Below are 22,514 nucleotides of genomic sequence, written 5' to 3'. Positions count from 1 at the left end.
CCCGCAGCCCTGCTGTCGGGGCTGGCAACGCTCTCCTGTCCTCCTGAGGTTCTCTCTTAGTCACTGTTTCCCAGGTGAGGCTTTGCTTTCAGGTCTTTTCCTGAAGAAACCCAGTGCCAGAGCACGTTCGCCCGTTGTGCAGCCCATTTCCGATAGCCCCGGCAGGAGACGCAGCTGGGACGATGCTTGTCCCAGCCGGGGGTCCCTGGGCTCCGGCAGGGTGCTGGAGCCTGGCTCCCGTGGGGTGAGCTGCGGGGAGGTACACGCTACCATAGGGCGTAGAGGAGGGTGAGGAGACTTTCCTTGGTCACTAGAGCCCAGTAGATGATGCCAGCGTTCAGGTTAGCGTGGATGCTTGCCTAAGCGCAGTCGCAGCTTTTGAACAGGGCTGCGCTTTCTCCTTAATCTTTCAGCTGTGGTAGGTCATGGGTGGAAAATGTACAAGGGCCTCTGCTAGCTCCAGGAGATAGGTGGTTTGAGCTACTGCCTGCCCTGGCTGGCACTGGGATTGACTGTCCATGCCATACTGGAGGGTGCAATTGCTAGGTAACTGGTGGGCTGCTCAGGAAATGAAAGCTGTTGGCATGCATGTCAAATTGCAGATGATCCCTCAGGAATGCCTGTGGTGACTGTTTTGGGAATAGCTCAGGTGTGGCTGCAGTGCAGTCTGTAAAGCAATAATTTGAATGCCTGAGAGATCTCTGGGAAGGAATGTGAATGCCTTTTCTAGCTCTTTGCCAGATAACTCTAATTACTGCCTCCTGATGACTCTGGCCTCGATGAATTGCACAGCTGAATTTGGGTGAGTGCAGCTCTGCTCAGTTGCCTAAAACTCTTGGCCAGGGTGAAAGCTGTTTCCCTTCAGAGGCTTTAGCTATAATAGCAAGAAAATAGAAACTTCTCCAGTTTGGGAGAGACCTGGCCCTCTCTGGAAACCTGTGGCTGGGTGGAGTAGGTGGGTACCCTGTTGTTCCCCACTGCTAATGTGTAAAAGCAGCTTTGGACAAATGAGGACTGTTGGGTCCCGAATGGCTGATTATCCTCTTGGGGGAAGTCAGCTATCGTACTTGCAGCTGGGAACAGAGCTGGTGCTAATTGTTTACTCAGAGATGCACTGCCTTTGCACACAGTGGGGTTTGAGTTGCAGCTGCTGACTCCTGGGCTGAGCTTTTGCTAACGTTGGAGCTCACCTTTCCTCCTTAGCCACTGGAATAGCTCCTTACCAGCCACAATGCTAACACCAGGCCAGCGCTCCCCTCCTATTGTATTGTTTGCCCTAGAAGAACGTTGCTGCTCCAGCTGCCTTCCTATTTGTCTGTGGGACTTCCCGAGGGCTGCGGGTTTGGGAGATCAAGGTTAGTCCGGTCAGGCCTGGCTTCCAGTGACTTCCTTTCTAGAAATGCCGCTCCAGCAGCACAGCTCCCTCACAGGATTAGACTGAGCTGCAGGGTGGCCATAATCGTTTTAAGACTTGTCTAACTGCTTTGCAGCTTACTTGCATTGTGCTGGCTATTAAAAAAAAAAAAAAAAAAAATTAAAACCCCTCCAAACCCTGAAAAAACTTGTAGTTGAAGCTTTGGGAGAACGGAATGGCTATGGCTGCTAGTGCCTCTGCTGTACCCCAGCCTCTGCGTGAAGGGCTATACAGCTCCATCTGAGCTGTGGAGCCAAGTGGTAGCACAGGAGCCCTGCTGTACAGTCCTGGATAAACTGAGCCACTCCTGAAAAAACATCCTGCACTCACTTTCCAAAAAAGACACTCAAAGCAAGCCTTGCAGTGCTCCGCTTGGTTGAAGGGGCTGAAGCCCACACCACCTCTCCTGCAGGCGCAGTGTCGGCTGGGATCACTACCTGTCCCTATCCTCTTTCTCCCTGCAGGTTCTGAAGAACTTGGGGCTTGCTTTGTGTTTCTAGCTTTTAGTCTCCTTTTGTGTTGCTGAACAAAACCAGGGCCATTACAGGGCCTGGAGCTATGTACCAGTAAAGGCTTTTAGGTGGAGAACTTTTATGACCAGGTTGGTCTTTAGGGCCTGGGGTGTTTAGGGCCAGCTCTGAGCCAAATCAGCTGGCAAAACCTGACAGCTGCAGCTGCTGGATTTCTGGCATTAATAATGCCATCAGATCTCTGCTAAGTGGATGCAGTGCCTGTTCCAGTTATTATTTAACTTCCAGGAATGTTTTGGAAGCCATGTATTATGGCTCAGCTACTGCTGCTATACTACAACCACACTTTTAAACTTTTTCAGTAGCAAGCTTTTGGCATTTGATATTTGTCCATTTAAAATAAGTCTGCCTCTACACAGAGAAATCAGTTAAATTTATAGTGTTTGACCACAACCCTTTCTGGATGTAGTTAGGAGTCCAGCCTCTCATGCTGCTGTTACCCCTTGTTCAGTCTCTGCTCAGTCTTTTGGTAGTTTCAGGATACTTTTCTTCTAAGCATGAAGTGCCTTCACTTCAGTGCACATTCAACTGCATGTGTGGTCTACTATAAAAACGACCATAAAGCACATAGGTGCTTTGTGCCATCCAGCAAGGATGGGATTGAAAGCTCTGAAAAACCTGCTGTGGGGGCAGGTGACTTCACAGAGTCTTCTGCTCAACATGAGGTAGCTGCTGTGTTACTCAAGTGTTAACAAGTGTTTAAGTCTAGCTTTTTTTTTGTCTGCTAGACTGAGATAATTGCAGATTCCTGGGTGCTGAGTGGTGTGCCGAGTGACAGGCGCTGGGGAGTAGGATGCCAGGAATGCAGAGCACAAGGGCTTTGCTCTTGGCCGAAGGAGCTGATCAACTCCACAGATTACTTTGTATGGGAGCGGCATTGTGCCTCGCTAAAAGCTGTAGCAAGTGGCAGAGAAGGGGGGGCTGAAGCTAATTTGGCACTGAGCTTGCCCCTAGAAACCCTGATAACAGGCAATAGGAGTCAACTGATTTAGCTTAGAAACAGAGGATTTCGGTGTCTGAAGCCTGTGGTTTCGGGCTGTGACCTGCCAAGTTGCACCCAAGCTTGCAGCCAGCAGGTCCTAGGTGTGTGCTCCGGTGCTGTTTGGTGTTTCTTGGCAGCGTCTTCGTGGGCAGCGCTCGCCTGGCAGCCCCGTGTTGCTGGCAGAGGCAGGATGGGTGCGGAGCAGCTGGCTGGCTTGTTTGGTAAAACTGTAGTCTTAGACTGATGCAGTCGGATTGATCAAACTGAAAAACATGTGGTTTCTTTGCTGGGTTGTGCTTTCACCAGATAAGTGAGCTGATATGCCTTGCCTCGCAACTGCAGGATGTCAGGTGGCGATGCAAGTAAATGGATGGGCAGGGCCAGCCGGGGCGGCGTGGCAGCTCTGCTGCCGTGGCACTGGGATCCAGTGCCAGCCTCGGCTACAGGTGTGTGGTTGGTTTTCAGGTTTGTCTTTGTGGTGGTCCTGAGTCCCCACTGCAGTGCCTGGAGGGAGCTGAGCCATGCCAAGTACTTGATGTGTGCACTGTGCTCTATAGGGCAGACCTCCAGCATGCTCTAAAGATGAAAGTGTCTTGACCTCTGAGTCTCAGTACCTTATGGAAATCTTATTTTAGGAAAATAGTTGAAAACCAACTTTCTTCCCTAGGCTGTTCATACACTGAAGGGTGACAAAGCAAATTTCGAGTTCTAGAGGAAAATGCATCTCTTCTAAAACTTGGTAAATGTGTTATCCTGTAATGCCCAGAGCTAGGTGCTTGAAAACTGAAAAAAGGAAAATGTGTTTTCAGCCTGTGTACATTTAGGGTCTCTCTCTGTCTCGCTCCAGGTGCTATTAACACATCATAAGGAGGTAGTCAAAATACACTTGCATTTTGTCTGCCACTTACCTGTGACTTCCCTGGAGGCTGTTTTCTGGAAAATATCCAGTGTGTCTTGGAAGCAGGTTTCTGCTTCTTGGAAATGTGACACTTAATCCTTCCCCTCAAATTATTTTTGATAGACTGGCAGTGGGCCTCACTGCTGGAAACTGGAGGTGGCTTCATTTTCTGAGGGTGGCTGGTCTCCTCAGGGCCTTCTGTTTCAATAGTTGGACTGCTGGTCTAGAGAAAAAGGGACTTTGCATGAGCTATTTGCTCCAAGGTACAGGAACCTTTAAGGTAGCTTACACAGACTGTTCTTGCATTCTTTTACATATGAGCGGAAACTTGTAAAGTGATCAAACTTCAGTAAAATTACTTGGGACCAGTGAGACTAATGTGCTAAACAGCTTTTTCATTTAAGGCACTGAATGCTATGCCAGCTATTCAAGAAGGTCTGAAGTCTTAACTGCTCCATATTCTAATGCCATGTCCTGTATTGACTTACCTGGGGATGTTTAAATGGGTCAGGATAGCTCTTTTCCTAGCCTACAACTGTAATATAAGAACGTGGTTAGCCTTGTGTGTGTGGCCATGCTCCTGCGTTGCCAGTATTGTTCAGTGTCCGCTCCAAGCGATGGGAAGTAAAACAATGATCTCTGAATTTCCCAAGCTGCAGAGGAATTCTGTTTTCTCTCTGCCCTCAGAAACAAGACTTTGATGTGCAGCTAGTTTGGGACCTGAACAAGGGCTTACCAAGTTTGGACCACTCATACGTGCTAAGCAAGCACACCAGAGCAAAACGGTGTGTTGCGGGCGATGCTGGTGTGAACAGACCTCTGCCGTACTGCGACACTCGCCAGGCTTCTGCCACCAGCATCAGGTGGTCCTGCCCGCGGACCCGTCTGCCTTTACTGCCTGGTGTGGAACGCAGCTCACGAATACGGCACCTAGCCTGTAAGTCACTGCAATAATGAAGGTGCAAAGCTCGGCGACCCGGGGTTTGGCTCTCTTAGCGCTTGGTGCCGGTGTGCCTGAAGAGCCTGTCCCAGTGGCTGTGGCTTACAAAGCATCAAGCCCAACTTTGGCTCTTGGGGAGGTAGCCAGACTTTCTGTAGAGAAACCTCTAGGTTCCTGTGAGATTTTCTTGGGTTTTGTGGGTGTACTCTGACAGTACTGTGGGTCCTGTTCCAGAGCACCCACCCAGGGGGAGGGGGAGTCATCTCGGTGCAGGTGCGTGGAAGTAGGTAAGGGTGTGTTGCTGCAATCTGCTTGGATTTGGAAAGAAAAACAGAATCAGGTGTTCCAAGTGTGTCTATGCTGGAGGAAGGAAATGCTGTGTCGCTGAGTGTTAGCTATTGGAGGAAGAATCCAAAACAAAATACATGTAGAAAAGGCTAAGGGAAGGCACTACCCATCCTTGTAAGGAGATCTGAGCAGTCTTTGCTACAGCCTTCATCGTATGGCATGCTCATGAGGCTTAGTCTGTTGCAGGCTGAATTCATGCTAACAGTGGGGGGCGACCAGATATGTGCCTTCATGTTGTGTTTGGAGAAATAAGAGTAGCAGTTTTGATGAAAATACAGTGTCTGTGAAACCTGTGCTAGCTGCTCCTGTATCTTTTCTTGATTGCTGTAGTAGTGCCTGTGTGGTAGAGGTGGAGACTCACCCACTCCTCTTGCAGCCGCCGCCTGGGTGGGGTGAGCGGCGCTGCCCTTGCTCTTCTGGGAACTTGACCTTGGGTTCAGAGTTGAGTCAACCGAGATCTGAGGTTATCTCTTCAATGGGCTAAGCGAGCTCTGCCTGTTGATTTGGATTAATGCGATGAAGCTCGAGTGAGGTTTTTCCCTAGGTCTTGCTTCTGGGGACTTGATGCAGGTTGTTGGTTTTTTTTTTCCCCACAAGGCAAAAGGTTCTGTAGATTGCACTCCTGCCTATTTGTGTTCCTCCTGAGGGAGGATCAGTGCTCTGTAATCTAATACGGAAGACACTTTCTTCCAGGTCATCATTAGGAGATAAATCCTACTTCCTGCACCCAAAAGCCTTGCAGTGAGTGTATGTTCTATCCTAACCAGATGGTTCTCTGGGCTCTGATGTGGTCTCTAACCTGTCTGTTGTAAGCCTCTGTCGGCTTTCTGTCCCTCCTGCAACTAACCTTGAGTTTTGGAGGTATTTACATAATACCATAGTGAGGATTGGATCTGCTGTGGTGTGCTTTGCATTCAGCTAATGGATTGCAATTCCTTGTGTAAATACTACTTTGCTGTAAGCAGTCGAAGCCTCACATCCATAGTGAGATGTATGCAATGTCTAGTTCCTACTGTGCTAGTACATGGCAACTGTAATACTCCCAACCACTACAAGAATAAACCAGATTTTTTTTTTGTCTTAGCGAAAACAAGCTAGGCAACTTCAAACAACAGCCAAATGAAGCTTTGCCCAAGTTCCTGGGGAAGCAAGGGGTTGCCTTGCACATCCTCCCTTGTGCTGACTAACACAGCAGACACTGTCCTGGAGCTGCTTGGGGGTGGGCAGAGGATAGAGCAGCTGAATCCTGTCTCCCTTGGTGTGATGGGTGGGGGCTGTATGGATCTCCTGCTGATACTGCCCTTGGAAGAAAGCAGCCGTGGCTCTCTAATAAACCCGCTGAGAAGAGTGGCCACACATAGAACTGCGCTGTCTGGTTGCTAATGGGATGTTTCCTCTGAGTCAGTTGATGGTCCTCTGCTGTTCCTTACAACTCGCAGAAATAAACAGCTAATCTAATGGAAAGGAACCAATAAATACTGAAGGCAGTCTCTAGCTTTAAAGCATAAATTCAGCTGATATTTCAGAGCTGTTTTCATCAGTGAAATATAGCAATTCTTACTGATCAGGTGGGTAAGTTGTTAGTGGCAGAGCTTTGAACATCCAAGCTGGGATCTTGCAAAGGGACAAGCTGTTTTCGTGTAACAGCAGCAGCAGGTTGCATGAAGTCTCCTACCAATGTTACCCAGTAATAGCACAAAAATGGCTGTGGGCTGCAATGACATCATGGGCTGTGGCTCCTTCTCCCTTGCTTCAGGGCATGCCGTAAATCACGATGCGCTTATTTGTAAGAGCATTGAATCACTCCAGCATGAGCTGGCCAGGCTGCATGGCAGCACAGCTCCCAAACGCTGGGCCCTCTGAGGGCGAGGTGGGCACAGACAGACAGACTGCCACGCTGACACCCACCCAGCCTGCCTGCTGCGAGGGAACAGTCGGGCAAGGGCTGCGGCAGCAGCACGTCGCGGCATCGCCCAGGTGCCTGCTGGCAGGCGGTGCGCTGCTGCAGACAGCGCTGGCGTGGCGTGGGTGCTGTGCTGAGCAGCCAGCCAGAGGCCGTGAGCAACCCTCTGCTCTTGCCACGCCGTTGGGATGCTCTTGCCGTCTTCTGCAAGCCTGGGTGGGGTGCAAGCCTTTGCAACGCTGGCCACAGTCCCTCTGTGCCGCTGCTCTGCTGCGGAGCCGTAACTGAAGGCGGTGGAGTCGCCCTTCCTGCTAGCCCACGGCTGGCGTGTCTTCCACCCGCTTTTTTTTTTTTTTTTGCTGAAATCTTGGGGGCACTTCAAAGTGTGAGATGAGCTCTGGGCTGAGCTATTAAATGCTGCTCTGACACACCAACTCCTGTGCCTTGCCTAGGTGCTGGAAGCATGTCTGCACCTGGGGGCTGCTCCAGCCTGCCCTGCGGTGGGATGCTGGCGGCTGGCTCTCCTCCACCGCTCGCAGCCCACAGCCATTTCAGGCTACCCTGGGTGCTTGCAGCTGCCTACTGGTTTTGATTAGTCTGTGGCCGCTCTTGTGAGGAGACAATGTATGTGTCTGTATTTCTGAGCCTATATTAAAGGGCATTGTCATGGTTGGTGGGCCTAGAAGGAGCTGTAGGTGGCAAGTGGTGAGCTGTGTCGTGTAAACAAGCTTTGAAAGGTCTCCTCTGGAACCCTGCAGCAGAAGGCGCAGTGTACGGAGCTGCTTTGAGCAAACCACCCATGATATGTGCATCTGAAGGTTATTCAAACACAGAAGAGGAAATACTGTTCCCCTTGGCTAGGTACTAATGTGCTCTATCTATGCTTCCTTTAATTGGTATAATTAACTGGTTTACATTCCCTTTTCTCACAACAACCTTGCAGCAGTAGGTGCAGCATGGTTTTAGTGGACTTCCCACAGGCAAAAATACTGGCAAGCCAGGTCTCTGAGCTAGTTTAGGTCTCTAGGCTAAAACAGTGACAAGTACATCTTGGAGGTGACCTGTACCTTTGTGCAGATCCTCCCTTTATTATAAGGTGAGTGGTAGCAGCAGGACCCTCTGGGCTCAGACCACAGGAGCGAAGAGCCCAAACTGAGGGGTATGTGCAGGGTCCTGCATTTGTCTCTGAAGCATCTCCCTGGCTGGGCGCTGCCAGTATAACACATACACCTTGCATCTGTCATGGTGTGAGACACAAATCTTGGATTAACCTGACTGGTTTTGATCCTCACTACAGAATGGGGAACACCGGCTTGCTAAACAAAGTTGGTGTCAAACTGTCATCTCGATGGTGCAAGATATCAAGTGTTACTTCACCTCTAGCTAGACAGCGAATTTCTGTGGGGTTTCCTTCTCTCTGCAAGGCTCAGAGTAATTCTACTTGTTGGTCCCCCAAATAATCCAAAGCCCAGGCACCTTTGACCCTGCTCCAACACCTGGATGCTTCTGCAGAGCAGCTGTTTGCTGGTGTTGCTGCTAGTTGTGGTGGCCCTCTGAGCAGTTGTCACTTGCTCAGATGTGGCTTGTTATCAAATTCCCATGTGGGGGAAGAGTTGGTGTCTCAGCAGACTTAACATACCGGCTGTGGGAAGGCTTAGGATGCTAATCATGGTGTTTCAGCTTTGTTCCAGCTGTTGATCAACAGTGTGGCTGCATGCAAATATCTGATAGCTTATGTAACTGCTTGAACAAGATCAATGATCTAATTAAAAGTCAAATAGAAACAGCTTTAGTTGTCTCAGAGGATTATTTCTTTTGGTAACTCTTTTAGGCTTGTGGTAAAATGCCACTATGAAGAAATAGAAAAACTAGGCTGGTGGCTGCTAGGAAGATTTGTGGTGACTCTTTAAAGAGAGTGGTGACTTCCAGTGCCACAGCCTGAGCTCAGCAGTGCTGGACACTGTGTCTGTCAGATGTCAGGACAAAGACATGGGTGCTTTTAAACTGGGACCGCAGGACCCTCTCTAGTGGTGCCGTCTTAATGCTCTCTTAATCCTTTGTGGTATCTAGCTGTGGTATGTAGCTCTGTGGTGTCTAGTGCTGGCTGAAGTGAGTTTGACACTCTTAACAGAGGATGCAGCATGTGTGCTGGACAACTGAACGGCTCCATCAAATAGAGATGGCCAAAGGGAGGAGGGTAACTCTTACCACAAACCCAGTACAGCTGCTATCAGAGAAGACCCTGGCAGGCAGAGATTGGCTGTGTGTTGATAAACCAGCTCCTGTGCTAATAGTACTTCCCTGACCTAACCTGAGTAGTGAGCAAGAATTGCCAGCTCAGTCAGGTCACCAAAGACCATGTGAGATGCCTGCTTGAGGGGCCACAAAATCAGGCTGCTGAGGAGCGCCTGCAGATCCCTGTGGCCCTGGGCTGCAGCGTGCCCCAGGGCTCCCCAGAGCTCCGCAGAAGCAAGAGTGGCTCGCAGGTAGCCAGTTATATTTTTTGCATCCAAAAAAGTTAGAAAAGCCCGAGAGAGTCTTTCAGGGGTTCAGATTCTCCTCCAAAATGTAAGAGTGAAGAAGCACTAATTGCATTCAGCTTGCTGCCACAGTAAAGCGGGGCTGGCTCAGCCCTGCCCTTGGTGCTGTCACATGGGATGATTAGTGGCTGCTAAGTGAGCATTACTGAGCATGCTAATGACTTGCAGACATCTGCAGTTATAGAGATGGGAGCATGTGGGACTCCTGGACAAGGGTATTGCAAAGACCTTGTCCCAGAGAATTAGCCACATCGCCACTGGGATCCTCACTTGAGTATATCCCAATATACCGCTTTCTGGGAGGAAACAGTTCGGAGCTACCCTGCGAGGGTCAGCTCACAGAGGTGGTTTGTTCTGCCATGAAAGCACCAGGAGCAGCAGAGTCCAGTGAGGAGCTGCTAGTTCAGGCCCTGGAAACAGCAGAGATGCCTGGGCTTTCCTGGCTGGAAAGCTCTGCTGAACAACCCTGACTCAACCAGGGAAAACCCCTTGAAGTTAGTGGCATAAAACCCTACTTCAACAAACCTATTTCAAATTTTGCTGTGGTTTTGTAGCCTAGCTCTGAGTTTAGTGTTTAAAGAAATACCTCTTCTGATATAGGTAAATAACTGAAGAAAACTATGTACCTTTAACATGTTTTTGATTGCAAGGAGGAAAAACAAACTGCTTTACATGAAGTGCTGCAACTATTGGTTGAAAACACTGCTTAAGGCAAAGGAAGCCTAAATATTTTAATTAACCAGCTTTATTACTTAAACATAGGCTTTAACAAGCTGCAGAATATTTCATACTCTACCTGTAAGAAAAGTAGCTCAGGCTTCTGAAGCAGTACCTGGACAGCAAGAGTATTCAAGCTCAAATATAGAAGCTGAAAGGAGCATCCCAGTCTTCGTCTAGGAGTAGGACAAACACCTGTGGGGCTTTTGTTCTGTCTGAATGGAGGTAATAGCATGTTACTAAACATTTTTCATGGTGAAGTGGAGGAAATGATAACAGATGAGGTGGCCTAATGCTGTACCTAACCTGGTAGGTAACTGGAAGGGGTGTGTGAGATCAGGCAGAACGGTGTAGCTTGCAATGTTGCTGCAACTATTCCAGCTCTAGCAAAATTGCCCCTAGAGCCAGTGCTTTATTTTTTTGTGCTGTGTTAAAAATGTGAAATACAATAGGCTTGCAAATGTGAACAATGTGAGACTGCAGATTAAAAAATGAGATCTTGCAGCTGGTGAGAATTTGGGTAATTGCCTGCACCCTGCTCAGTCAGCATGTGTGTGGTGGAGTGCTGTCCCTGAAGACTAGGGAGAGCTGCAAGCTTGTGAAGTTTGGAAGGACTTGTGTGAAGCCTTTACTTGGAAGATTTTGACTGTCCAAGCTGGACTTAGAAGTCCAGCACCCTGAGAGGAAAGGTGGTATCCCTCTGAGTGCTGGCTAGCTCAGAAACACTCCTAGCAGCCAGAGCCTTTTATGGCCGAGCAGCTCCTGACACAGTTGGATTAGGCTGATGGTGTCAAATGAGCAGAGCTGCTCCTGCTTCTTGCTATGAGCAGCCTGTGGGGGAAGAGGAAGAGGAGGAGGAGGAGGAGGATGGCCCCTGAGCAGAGTCTGTGCATGGCAGAGGACCCGTGGTGTGGGAGAGTAGCACTGGGGGCTGGGGCCAGGCAGCCCACGGCAGCTGGTGAGAGCCAGGGGGTCCCTCGGGCTACTCGGAGCGATGCAGAAGTCACCCATACAAAGCAAAGCTTTGCTGTGCAGTGAGCGAGTTTGGGTGGGAGGAGTGGGTATGTGGTCTGCAGAAGTGTGCATCGCACAGCTGTGGCTAATATGTGCTCAAGCTGTACCAGTAATCCCATATGGTCCTCTTTAAGGTGCTCAGAGACCACCCGTGCAGACTGCCTCTGCAGATTCACCACCGCTCTCCTGCTCATGAAAGCTCCTCTCAAAAGAGGTCTGTCTGATAGTGGCTGCCACCGTCGGATGAATTACCTGGGCCTCAAGCCAAGTGTCTATTCCTTATGTTAGCGGCTTGTAGCTGAAACCGTATAAACACAGTGCTGTCCTGTGTGGGATGTTAAACACACAAGGCTTAAATCTCAACCATGCAGGGGCGAGCCTTGTGCTATGTGCAGATGGAAGTGTGTTTACTGCTGGGTTGCACAAGTATACAAAAATATGTTCAAACAACTTCACTGCTTTCTCCAGAAAGAGGGAAAAGCTGCTTCCTTCAAGAAGCAGCTGCACAACACTGAATGTTTTTTATTTAAGGATTAACGTTCCAGGAAGAAAGTGGCCGCCTTCCTTCTTGGACAGGGATGGTCATGGTTTCCAGTGGAGGGGAGGGTAGGTGTTAGTATGTGAAAGCTCGTGAAGAATTAACATCTAGCTAGCTTACACACAAAAGCATTAAGACCTCTTTGTTGTGGTCATGGAAAAGCAACAGTGCCTGCTTGGACTGCAGGGATGTGCAGTGGATGCATGTGTTGGTAGTGACTGTGCAACTGCCCCAAGCATCCTTGCTCGGTGCGTGGCTGCAGAAAGCAGCCTGGCTTGTGCAGATGTGTAATCCCCCTCCTAATGGGCACTCGCATGGCAATGCGGTGGCCAGAGCTTGGAGGCAGGACCACAGCTGATTTCAGGTGGTTTGCACCATCACGGCAGTCCTGAATTGCAGTGACATGGCAAGACATGTTCTGGTGGTAATGTGTGGGTGTAAGGCTGCTTTTGGTGCTATGTGTTTGTTAAGGGTGCGTGCCTATGTCTGAATGTCAAAATGAATTATTGAAATGGCTCACATGTTGGAGGGAGATTTTCAAAGTGGCTGTTCCTGTCTGCAGTGGGGTGCAATTGCATGTTAGAGATTAATCACCTTTCCTACTGCTTCTCAGGGAAATGGTAGGACAGAGATAGCTGACCTGCTGATTAATTCTGGAATAACTTTGTCACTACGCTACAGAGGGCTACAGAGCATCTGTAACAGGGTATCTGTGCTTAAATGCTTCAAAACAAACCTGGGTGGAGCTGTGCCGTTAGGTGCTCAGAATCAGAGACTATCAAAACTGAGACAAACCACAAATCTTTTGCATAGCTAAAGTAACTGGCAGGGTGTTTTCTGATGTGTCACCAACCCCAGACCACAAAGCATGCTCCAGTCCTGAGCTCTTTGGTGCTGCAGTGTGGAGTGGAGATGGGTTGAGCCATGCAGGGCTGCATGAATGGGGATTTCCTTAGGACAGCCCTGTGCACAGTGAATCAGTCAGTACAGCGATTCTGGTTTCAGATGGAAAAATTGAATCTTGGTGTATGTTGTGGCCAAGGATTTCCCCAAACAGTAATCACTTCTGATAATTTCCAATGTGTTGGTTTTGGCTTCAGAAACTCCATCCATTGCAGCTTTCATGCCTGGCGTCTGCCGCGCAGAAGATGTTAAACAGCCCTATCTGAATGGGTTCATTTATCTCGGCAGGATTTTACATGCTGTTTCTTATAACTATCTTGACCTACCCCCAGTGTGAGTAAACATGCTCTTCAGTAACGCAGAGGTCACTGGCGTCTGGAAACCTCTGGATTACTCATTGCTCTTCAGCCTTGCCGAGGCTTTTTTTTTTTGCAGCTGCATCTTTTGCACCATTTCCATCTCCAGTGCATGCTGGTGCCTGAGGATGGACCTTCCTGTTGGTCTGCTTCACTGAAGCTTGGGTAACCTTCCTTCAGTAATGTAAGATGCAACACAGTGCTAATGACTTGTCACCTAATGCCTCTGCCGGCCCCTGGGAGGTCTTTGCACGAACTAGCCAGGTTTTTAACCTTGGTGCAACCTGAAGTGACCTGGTGAGATTTAGGATTACTTTAATCCTGCAGACGTGGTTACAGCACTCTCATGCTTCGGTGACAATTCTCGGTTTTGTTGTGTTACACTTGCAGAAATAGGACTCGACGGCCGTTTTTATCACTTCACCCTGCTGATGGAGGCTTGGCTCTCCAGTTGTGTACGCACATGATGCGTTGTGAGGAGGTGCTTTTTTTCGTTTGCATGCGTGCATGAAAGAACCACCTCCAGTTCATCAGACTCCTCGACGAGTATTTCTTGCTAAGGTTAAGACAATTTTGCATTTGACTAAAATGTTAGTGTCTTAAAGTGGCACTTGTTTCCTGTGAATCGGGTAGCGGTGTTGCTGATGTGGGCGTAGGCGCCCGCTCTGATGGGAAGGCGAAGCCTTGCAGCGCTGGGGCAATAACTGTACTGACCCCTGGGGAGCAGAAACCTGGCACAGGACCATTCCCCTTTCTTCTGCTTTCTTATCCCACCCCGTGCCCAGAGGAGCGGGTGTAGTTTGTGTCGTGTCCCTTGGTTTCAAGAGCCGAGCCAAGCGTTTCTCAGCAGAGCGTGGCAAAGGCAGGAGGGCTCCTCTCTCCCCCCCTCCCTCCACTTAATAGAAATCGACTTTCCCGCATGCTCACTCCCCGCTGCAGGGACTTTCCTTCACCAGATATTCCCGAGTGATTAATCACCACTTGGGTCGCTTGCCCTGCCCTGTCCCCGTGGCTTCCCGGTGCTTCCCTCCTCCGGCGTTTGACCCCGGGGGCGAGCGGCAGCGCGGGCGCAATCCCGCGGCCCTTCCCACGGCCCGATCCCACGCTGCCTTGGCCCTTTCCGGGAGCTTTCCCAAGCCGCCTGTCACCCGTGGGGGTCGATGCAACCGGTCTTTGGGGTGCTGCCAGCCACGCGGTCCCGGAGCACGGGGGAAAGGGGGCTGCTGCCTCACCCCGAAGCGGCGGGGAGCGGGAGGAGCCGCCGTGAGGGGCCGCAGGCCTGTTCCCGCCTTTTGCCGCCCAGCGTCCCCTCGTGCCTCCCCTGAGGCGCGGAGCCCTGCGGCCGAGGGGGCTGCGCCGCGGGGCCGCTTCCAGCGTCGCCGGCGGAGGAGGCGAGTGGGGAGCCGCGGTGTCCCGGCCGGCACCGGAGGGGCGGTGGGATGAGCTCAGCAGCGGGGAATGCGCTTCGCTGGGCGCGAAGAGGGGGGGGGGCCGCCGCCGCTCACAGGGCCCATTGTCGGGGTGGTTTTGGCAATGATGTCATGGGCCGCGGCGTGTCGCGGCAGGCCCCCCGCGCGCTCGGGAGGGCGGCCGGAGCCCCGCTTCTCCCCGCGGCGGTGGGTGGGTGCGGGGGGAGCCGCAGGTGGGGAGCGGGGAGGTGTTCGGGTGGGTCCGGCCCCGCGGCCGCCAGGCGCTCGGCCGAGCCGGGGTTTCGGGGTCAGAGCGCGGCGGTGGCGTGCTGGCGGGCTGCCCCGCGGAGCTGGCGAGGGGCTGGCTGGCTGCGAACAAAGCAGCACTCATGGAAACTTGCTGCGGTACAAAGGCTCAGCATTCAGGCTCCTTTCTCTCTGTTTGGATTTTTTTTTTTTTTTTCCTCTCTTTCCCCCCCAAAGCAGCATTCCTGTACGCGGCTCGGCTGGGTGGGCATCTGCACCGCGGTCCTGCGGCTGAGAGCGGGGACCTGCTTGGCAGTGAGCAACCGAGTCAGAAATAGCTGGTGTGAATGGCAGCTCTTATTCTTCTGTCTTCCATCCTTGCTCGCTGCTAATCCCGTCCCAGCATCCCAGCGGCGTGCAGGCAGCATGGAGCCCTCCTCGTGCTCGTGGTGGGGATGGTCCCCGGGAGCACTCGCGGCAAGAGTCCGACGCGCTCTAACACCTCCTGCCCGGGGCTGTTCCTGAGCATAAGACTGCACGTTTACCTTCTCGTATCCATAGCTTGGTATATGGCTCTTAAGGCGACAGAAACCCTAGGTGTATTCAGACTGAAAGTATTAAGGAATCTGATCGCAAGCCACCCGCAGTTTGACTTTTTTCCCTTCCCACCCTAACAATTCCCAATTTTGAAATTCTTGACTTCTCCTTCCAGTCCCCTTGGGTGTTTTCAGTTTCTCTTGGAGAAGCTGGGTTGGTTCTAGTGTTATGCCTTTCTCTTCTGGATGCAAGACCTAAGTGGTCTCTGGGTGCCCATTAAGAAGTTGGGCAGAGCTATTTTAATCTGTATTTCACTCCTGTGAGCTCCACTGGTTTGATTCTTTTTATTCTTTTCTGTATTAAAAGTCTATATGAATTTTTTTCTTGCCAAACCTACACTGAAAGGACTGGATTTGAACTTATTTTTACAGTTGCCTGTTCCACCTCATGAGAGATGCTTTCCAGAGGCCCAGCCTGCACCAGTAGACAGTACAGGGTGATGGATGCAATAGTGGCCTGAAGTTCTCTTGACTGATCTGAAGGGTTTCAAATCCAGTTCAAGTAAAAACTATTAGAAACCTCTGAATTGTAATGTTTAATCTCTCAAATCCTAAGATGAATTTTACAAAGGAATCTTACTTCTTTTTAATAACCAGACACCCTGGTAGCCATAGAGGAAAATGGTTTCTGTCTCCTTGCAAAAAACCAAAACAAAAAACAAATATACCCCACCAAACTAAAACCCCAACATCTTTTTCCATCCTCCTGTCGGTGACCAGGTCAGCACTCGGTTACTGTTCTTACAATCCTCCAGTGAAATGGCATTCCCCCTCTGGAAAACTCACCTTGTAAAAAGCTTAGTGGATCTGCTGTGTACATGGTGTATCACTTACACTTCCTGAAGATCACTTCCTTGGGTAACGAATGCCCCGAGGCTCGTTAGTGAAGCTGACCACTGGCTGCATCTTGGCAGGGTGCAGGAGCTAAGCTGGGAGCAGATGAGCCAAAAAGCCCTCTGGTATTCAGGTAAGCTGGACGCTGAGGAACAGCTTTCCTGTGGGTCACAGCACTGGCTGCAAACACCGCTGAGAAGCAGAGACACAATGGGGCTGGAGCACGTTGCCATTAGAGGTTAGCAGGTCACAGCTAGGAATCCACAGACCTGGCCAGAGTTCAACCGCCCGGGTGCCAACTCTGTGCAACGGGCACAGCCTGCGCTTTTGCGGGGTAAGCTGGCTGCGCGCGGGCAGGCGACGAGCTATGTGCCGAGCCCCGAGAAGCTGCGAGGTGGACCTGGGCTTAAGGGTCACTGGAGGAAATGGTTGCAGTATGTTCTCAAAGCACAGAGGAACCTGTGTAATTGATTTAAAGACATACTATCCCTACAGAGGATGTCGCTAATGTCTTTAGCAGGCACAGTAAGCCTGTGAACGCATACTATATGCTTCAGCAAAGAATTTCCTTAGACAGCTTGCTCAGCTCCATCTCATCTGCATACTTCTGTGTGGCATGTACGCAGTGCGGAGCAGGGCTTTGGAAGAGCTTGGTTCAATGTGGAGTTTTCACTGTTGCAGAAGATTGAGCCCTGATGAGTGCTTAATTTTTCTATCCCCCAATTGGTACAGCTGTTTAACAATAAGTGAGAATAATTAGAGGTGGGAAAGTACTCAAACTGCAACATAACAGGACTTAAAATTCCTACAGTCTCTACATAAATCATCCATAATTGAGGTGAACTTTGTCTGTTGTACAAAGTTCCTTCCATGTCTGGAAATAGGGAGTAAGGGCTGTTGAGACCGCTCCTTTGTTTTATATTAAGGATCATGCATTTTGGGACTCTTCCTCCATATAATACCTAAAATTGTAAATGGGGAAGACATCAAGATTGGAGAGGGTGACCACAGCTGGATGCAGAGATCAGTACTGGTGGTGGCAGAACTTCTGCATGTGGAAATCAAAACTCAGATGACTTTGCTCAGACTTCGGACAAGCCATGTTGACTGTAGCCTCAACCAAGAAACTTTTTTAAAAAAATAAATTCACTACTCAAAAATTGCTTTTTCAGTCCTTCATTTGTTTTACAAGACTCTGCATAGTCTGTATTGCTAGCTCAATTTAGTAAGGAAGCTGTCTGCTGCGGTAGCTTATCTTGTTTCCACTAATTGTCCAACAGAAAATGACTTGCAGCTCTGCTGTAGGGCAGAGTTCAAGGAGCATTGCCACAGTTCGGGTAATACTTGTGCTTAATCTGAATGCAAAGCAGCCTTGCACATAAGCAAAAGATACTAGTTGCAAAGTTGTTTGTAACAGTGGATTACTTTTTTTTTAATTGTAGAATAATTTAGCTTTGCAGAGACCTAATGAAGGTCATATAGTTCAAACCATGTACTCAGAGCAGACCCAACTTGATCAGGTTGCTCAAGGGTGTGTCCAGTTAAATTTGAGTGTCTCTGAGGACGCAGACCTTATGGACTCTCTGGGCTTCTGTTCTAGTATGTGGCAGCCCTCATGGAGAAGGCTTTTTCCCTTTTTCCTCAAAATCTGCTTGGAATTTTCCATGTTGCAACTTGGAAACCCTTTTGAGCAGAGGAGTGAGGGAACTCCCAGTCTGCAAGATCTTCTTTTGAATTTTGCTTTTTTTTTTTCCCTTCTGGAAACAGTGCTTCTTCCAGTATAGAGCTGACTGACATAAAGGGTGTACACTGGACTGGGAAAAAGCCCAAGAAGGACAAGTGAAGTGGTTCTGAGAGATGCATGAGGTCACAGGAATTTCTCCTGCAGCACTAGCTCTTGAAATCAAGTGATGATGGATTGTAAGTCTAATAAATATTCTTACAGCTCTGAAGATGCCTAAAAATAATTTGTAACATGCCCTAGGTGCTTAGGTTAAAGGCAAAAGATGCTGAATTTACTTAGTCATGGATATTATGACTTAAAGGCTGTTAAGACAGCTCTAAGGAGCCAACACCAAGTGAGATCTTACCAGGCTGCTGGCTGTGGCACAACACTCCAGGTAGGGTTCAGGGATCTCTACTGCAGCAGATGAATTTGCAAGCTTCAAATCAATGCCAGGTTTCAGTTCTGGTGCTTGCTCCTGGGGCAGCTGCAAGCACAAGTAGAGAGGAGCCAGCTCTGCAGCATTGGCGGTTTTCCACTTGGTAGGTTGGGTTGGGAAGTTTTTTGTGGCCCAAGCTGTAAAAATGACACACGTTTGTCTTGAGATGGTCACATTGCTGGCTCAGGCTAGTCACGCTGCTGGCTGAAGGGTAGGCACTTCAGTGTCTTTCTTTGTGCTTTAAGGAGTGTGATATTAACAGTCCAAGTGTAACATATCGTATTAATATTTAGTATAGAGCAACAATTATAAATCAGCTTGAGCAGTTAAAACTTGGTTCCTTTTCAAGGCTGAGACTGGTGGTGTGTACTGCCGACCTATGGAATTGCCATAATCCATTTTTTGGGCCAGTTGCCACTTAGTTAATAGGATAATAAAAGGGGTAAGAATTACAATCTAGACTCAGAGGTGTGATGGGGGAAGCAAACGAGCTCTGGTTCAGTCTGTTTTCCTCTTCACCCTACCAGGCAGCCACTTAAATCCTAATAGCTGACTAAGAAGCAGGATACTCCTACATAAAACTTAATGTTGTAGGCTATATATAGGCTTTTTTTTTTTAACAGAAAAGTGAGTGCTTGCTTGTTCAATGCTGGTGTTGATTCTGCAGAACAGCTTAAGTCTGGTTGGCTGCAGCCTGACGCCAGGACCTCTCGGCAGCGGGTGGACTGCAGCCTCTCCTCGCAGACAGCTTCTGCCTGCGTGCAGCTGAACCAGGGCTGCATCTTGCTTCATGGCGGTTGCTATGTTGTTGATGTTGGATTGCCATTGGGTACTTTTAGAGGAGGAAAGCAAATTAGAGTGGAGTAACTGGAGTTAAAATGCACAGTGAACAGTGTAGGTGGGAGTGAAGGTTTCTGTTAAAGCCAAACTTGAGTGTTTCTGCTTCTTGCTGGTTCTGGACCATGTGTCTAGCCATGATAACCTGCAGGCTGTCTAAAAGTGGTCATCTAAAGGCATTTGCAAATTTGGAGTCTGCAGCTGAGTATCAGCAGACTTGCATGCAACAGCCCCAAAACTCTGAGTTCTAAGGAAACAAACAAAAAAAAAACCAGGCAAAGAAACCCAGACCCCTCACCCTTTGGCTGTTCTAGATGGCACTTGAAAAGCTGGTTGTCCGTTTTCCCAGCTGAGCTGAAGTCCTCTTAAGTACTGGTCTGGGGCAGGCGAGAGGTCCTGTGGTGCTGCAGCCATGGATTCCTGCTTCATGCCTGGGCTCCCATAAAAATGTGTCCTTTGAAAAGTACAAGTCAAATGGCTGTCAGCAGGTATCCTGCTCTGCTGCGGTGGCGTGACTTAGCTGTGCAGGAGCTTTGATCTCCAAAGCACGCATCTCCTGCCGGGTACAGCGAACCAGTGAGCGAGTGTGCTCTGGCATATGCGTAAGTACATCTGCAGATGTTACCATAGGCATTGTAACGTGAATAAAGCAAATTATGCAGATGACCACACTTTCTCCAAAAAAGGTTACATTAAGGCTGTCTAGAGTGGTGCTGTAAAGAATTTGTTCAGCCCTGCTAAATTATCGTGGCGGATGAGATGTGACAGCTCGCTTCCTCTGAGCCGCGGGAAGGCAGGGTTCGGTGGCTGTCGCCTGCGTGGAGAGGCCTCCTTTAATCTGCGGAAACTCGCCTGGTACCGTGGAGTAAATACACGCTCTCTGTTTCAGCTGAAAGCAGACAATTCCTTCCCATCTACCTAATTCATCAAAGCTGAAAGCCAAACACTGCCGCTCGTGCTGCGAATGGTGGAGGTGCGTCCTGGAGGGGCTGGGTGCTTGCACTGTGTTTCTGAAGCACTGACCACAAGTGTGCATCTCTCTGCTGTAAATTTTCTATAAGCTCCAGAGGAGTAATTGAGACACGTAGCTTGAAAGGCTCTGTAAAGCTTCAAAGCATAGATTCTGTGAGTAATAAGTATGCTAAAAGTAGTGTTTGTAATAGGAAAGCAGTGTTGCAAGATCTGCTGTTCATATAATCCGTTTTCCAGCCTGGGATGGCCAGAAAATGTGTCTTGAAGCAGACCAGGGAATGGGGGAAATCCAGTGGAAAGCCAGCTGAGCTGGGGTACATGGCAGCGCCTGCAGTAGTGATTGTTGGTGCTTAAGTGTCATTGGAAACACTTTTTTTTCTTTTCACTGTTCCAAAACCTTGGCAGCATTACACTGGCAGTGTGCACTTGGAGCTGGTGGGGGATGCCTGCGGATTTGGTTGTACTAAGAGGGTTTCAGGGTTCTCTGGGCCAGCTCAGTGCTCCGTGTGCAAGACATGTTAATGGATGCTTGTCTTCCTGGGTGCTGCTTGCATCTTAATGCCCAAGAGACCTCAAGGAGAATGCACTGAATGTTTTTAGTCAGTTAATTAAAAAGGCGGCAGTAAAGCGGAGGCTTTTCTGGAGAGGCTGAATGCTCGGGTGGAGCCAAGCTTTACACCAGCGCTTGGAAGCCAAGCCTGCTTTGGGCTAGACTCTGGTCTCTTCTCGTATGTGGAGGGTCCTTCTGTATCGTGATAGAGATTGCGCACCAGGGCCGAGCTGCTGGTGGGATCCCCTGTAGCTGGGAGCGGGGTGCTTGTGGAAAGGGTGTGCGGGTGGCTCTGCTGGGTGCTGATAAGGTCTACTGTCCTGCCCAGGAGTTCTTCTCCCTCCCTCCTCCCCACCCCAAATGAAAGCAGACAAGCCCTCCTACAAGCAGGCTTGGAAAAAATTACATCATGAGATCCCTATGCCTGTCAGGAAGCCGGCAGGCTGTAAGAGCTTGCTAACTTTGCTAACGAAGTGCAGTTGCAGGGATGACACCAGCCCTGGGGAGGAAGAGCTGTCCCGTTTCTGCGGTGACCTTTTCCCGTCATCGCGACATCAGCTCCGTGCCTGGCCTCTCTGGACAGGGCTGATGAGATGGGATGTTCTTGCTCCCGATGTGAAGCTGTCTTGTGCACAGGCTCTTTTTCCCCAGGTCAAGGACCGCTGCCCAGCCGTGCCCTCGGGGATGGTGGCTGGGGGGGGCTGGAGGAAGCTCTGAGCACACGGCTGGTTGCTGCAGTAACCGCAGCGCATCCCCATATCGCCAGTATTTATGCGCTGTAAATATGAAACAGACCATTCTTTATCTCGAGTAACGTGCATGTAGCAGTGTGCTCAAGGTGATTCTGTCCCGCTGGCTTTCCTCCCTGGGAATGCTGGATGGCTTTCTGAAATGAGTTTACTTGTAGCATACTAAATCATCGCTGCGTCCACTCCAGTAAAAATGCCGATGTCGGTATAAATCCGAAACTGAAGCTTGGAGGCGTTTCTGGCGCAGGGGTGCGGTGGCTGGCGGTACGCTCCAGCGCCATGGTGTGAGCGGGTGGTCCTGCCGTGGGGGTGCAGGATGGAGGTGCTGCAGGCACGAGGAGTGGGTGGGCGGGGGGGCTCGCACCCACGGTCTGGTTTTTGCACACTGCAGCCCTAAATTCCAGCTTGTGGAGCTCAGGCACCATGGTGAGCCTGCCAGCAGGGCTTTGGGTCTCTCTCTCCTGTAAAATGCAGCTTTTCCTTCTGCTCTGATACAGCTTCTTTCAGGAAAGCTTTCCCTAATAGGTTGTAAGAGAGCGTCTTCCTTCCACAGACCAGTTTGCAGCTCAACTGCTCAAACTGGAAAGAGGGGGAAATGGCTAACAGCAGGGACTGTTTAGTTGTCGCTAGGAGACACACTCCTTATGTGATGCAGGCTTTTACCTTGGAACCTGTAATTAAAACCCAGTGGGGTTTAATCACCTCATAGATATCTATTGTATATCTCAGACTGGATGTGAAGTCAGCAGTGAGCAGTCAAGTGGCACACGTTTATCGTAACACTGTAAGATTAGTCAAAACTGATGTTAAAAAAAATCCAATACAAATAAAATCTGAGTAGAAACTAGATGTTAACTATCTAGAAAGGCCAAACACCATTCAAGGTCTGAAGTTACAGTATTATCTGTTCAGAACGTACCGCCCTATTGTGAAACCATGTAAATATTAACCACTTTGCCTGAGCATTGGGTTAAAGGGAACACCCTGGTGCTTACTGTTCTTGGTTGCTATTCTGTATAATTGGTATCACTTGTTTTGAAAGTCAGGAGATCTTTTTGTATTAATAAGATGGTGTT

At 49.6% G+C, this 22,514-nt stretch overlaps 1 protein-coding gene across 4 annotated transcripts in view; it reads left to right on the top strand.

The window, feature by feature from the left end:
- FLNB (filamin B) overlaps nt 1-22,514 on the top strand; it is an 89,271-nt gene that overhangs the window by 16,064 nt on the left and 50,693 nt on the right. The window lies entirely within an intron of this gene.

Source organism: Buteo buteo, chromosome 21, assembly GCF_964188355.1.
Source record: "Buteo buteo chromosome 21, bButBut1.hap1.1, whole genome shotgun sequence".
Lineage (NCBI taxonomy): Eukaryota > Metazoa > Chordata > Aves > Accipitriformes > Accipitridae > Buteo > Buteo buteo.
The sequence above is the reverse complement of the archived record's forward strand: the minus strand, read 5'-3'. Positions and strand labels throughout refer to the sequence as shown.